Below are 3,048 nucleotides of genomic sequence, written 5' to 3'. Positions count from 1 at the left end.
TAAGTCCAACCACAGTGTGGGTATATAAGTCCAACCACAGTGTGGGTATATAAGTCCAACCACAGTGTGGGTATATAAGTCCAACCACAGTGTGGGTATATAAGTCCAACCACAGTGTGGGTATATAAGTCCAACCACAGTGTGGGTATATAAGTCCAACCACAGTGTGGGTATATAAGTCCAACCACAGTGTGGGTATATAAGTCCAACCACAGTGTGGGTATATAAGTCCAACCACAGTGTGGGTATATAAGTCCAACCACAGTGTGGGTATATAATTCCAACCACAGTGTGGGTATATAAGTCCAACCACAGTGTGGGTATATAAGTCCAACCACAGTGTGGGTATATAAGTCCAACCACAGTGTGGGTATATAAGTCCAACCACAGTGTGGGTATATAAGTCCAACCACAGTGTGGGTATATAAGTCCAACCACAGTGTGGGTATATAAGTCCAACCACAGTGTGGGTATATAAGTCCAACCACAGTGTGGGTATATAAGTCCAACCACAGTGTGGGTATATAAGTCCAACCACAGTGTGGGTATATAAGTCCAACCACAGTGTGGGTATATAAGTCCAACCACAGTGTGGGTATATAAGTCCAACCACAGTGTGGGTATATAAGTCCAACCACAGTGTGGGTATATAAGTCCAACCACAGTGTGGGTATATAAGTCCAACCACAGTGTGGGTATATAAGTCCAACCACAGTGTGGTTATATAAGTCCAACCACAGTGTGGGTATATAAGTCCAACCACAGTGTGGGTATATAAGTCCAACCACAGTGTGGGTATATAAGTCCAACCACAGTGTGGGTATATAAGTCCAACCACAGTGTGGGTATATAAGTCCAACCACAGTGTGGGTATATAAGTCCAACCACAGTGTGGGTATATAAGTCCAACCACAGTGTGGGTATATAAGTCCAACCACAGTGTGGGTATATAAGTCCAACCACAGTGTGGGTATATAAGTCCACCACAGTGTGGGTATATAAGTCCAACCACAGTGTGGGTATATAAGTCCAACCACAGTGTGGGTATATAAGTCCAACCACAGTGTGGGTATATAAGTCCAACCACAGTGTGGGTATATAAGTCCAACCACAGTGTGGGTATATAAGTCCAACCACAGTGTGGGTATATAAGTCCAACCACAGTGTGGGTATATAAGTCCAACCACAGTGTGGGTATATAAGTCCAACCACAGTGTGGGTATATAAGTCCAACCACAGTGTGGGTATATAAGTCCAACCACAGTGTGGGTATATAAGTCCAACCACAGTGTGGGTATATAAGTCCAACCACAGTGTGGGTATATAAGTCCAACCACAGTGTGGGTATATAAGTCCAACCACAGTGTGGGTATATAAGTCCAACCACAGTGTGGTAATATAAGTCCAACCACAGTGTGGGTATATAAGTCCAACCACAGTGTGGGTATATAAGTCCAACCACAGTGTGGGTATATAAGTCCAACCACAGTGTGGGTGTATAAGTCCAACCACAGTGTGGGTGTATAAGTCACAACCACAGTGTGGGTGAATAAGTCCACCCACAGTGTGGGTGAATAAGTCCAGCCACAGTGTGGGTGAATAAGTCCAGCCACAGTGTGGGTGAATAAGTCCAGCCACAGTGTGGGTGAATAAGTCCAGCCACAGTGTGGGTATATAAGTCCAACCACAGTGTGGGTATATAAGTCCAACCACAGTGTGGGTATATAAGTCCAACCACAGTGTGGGTATATAAGTCCAACCACAGTGTGGGTGTATAAGTCCAACCACAGTGTGGGTATATAAGTCCAACCACAGTGTGGGTATATAAGTCCAACCACAGTGTGGGTATATAAGTCCAACCACAGTGTGGGTATATAAGGCCAACCACAGTGTGGGTATATAAGTCCAACCACAGTGTGGGTATATAAGTCCAACCACAGTGTGGGTATATAAGTCCAACCACAGTGTGGGTATATAAGTCCAACCACAGTGTGGGTGTATAAGTCCAACCACAGTGTGGCTATATTAGTCAAACCCCAGTGTGGGTACATAAGTCCAAACACAGTGTGGGTATATAAGTCCCAACCACAGTGTGGGTGTATAAGTCCACCCACAGTGTGGGTATATAAGTCCAACCACAGTGTGGGTATACAAGTCCAACCTCAGTGTGGGTATATAAGTCCAACCACAGTGTGGGTGTATAAGTTCCAACCACAGTGTGGGTGTATAAGTCCAACCACAGTGTGGGTGTATAAGTCCAACCACAGTGGGGGTGTATAAGTCCAACCACAGTGTGGGTATATTAGTCCAACCACATTGTGGGTGTATGAAGTCCAACCAAAGCAGTGTGGGTGTATAAGTCCAACCACAGTGTGGGTGTATAAGTCCAACCCACTAGTGTGTGTGTATAAGTCCAACCCACAGGTGGGTGTATAAGTCCAACCCACAGTGTGGGTGTATAAGTCCAAACCACCAGTGTGGGTATATAAGTCCAACCACAGTGTGGGTATATAAGTCCAACCACAGTGTGGGTGTATAAGTCCAACCACAGTAGGTGGGGATAATAAGTCCAACCACAAGGTGTGGGTGTATAAGTCCAACCACAGTGTGGGTGTATAAGTCCAAACCACAGTGTGGGTATATAAGTCCAACCACAGTGTGGGTGTATAAGTCCAACCAACAGTGTGGGTATATAAGTCCAACCACAGTGTGGGTGTATAAGTCCAACCACACGTGTCGGGTATATAAGTCCAAACCACAGTGTGGGTGTATAAGTCCAAACCACCAGTGTGGGTATTATAAGTCCAACCACAGTGTGGGTGATATAAGTGCCAACCACAGTGTGGGTATTATAAGTCAACCACAGTGTGGGTGTATAAGGTCCAACCACAGTGTGGGTATCTAAGTCCAACCACAGTGTGGGGGTATAAGTCCAACCACAGTGTGGTGTGTATAAGTCCAACCACATTGTGGGGGTATAAAGTCCACACCACCAGTTTGGGTGTATAAGTCCAACCACAGTGTGGGTGTATAAGTCCAAACACAGTG

The sequence above is a fragment of the Montipora capricornis genome, unplaced genomic scaffold, assembly GCF_036669925.1.
Source record: "Montipora capricornis isolate CH-2021 unplaced genomic scaffold, ASM3666992v2 scaffold_66, whole genome shotgun sequence".
Classification (NCBI taxonomy): Eukaryota; Metazoa; Cnidaria; class Anthozoa; order Scleractinia; family Acroporidae; genus Montipora; species Montipora capricornis.
Note: the sequence above shows the minus strand (reverse complement) of the source record.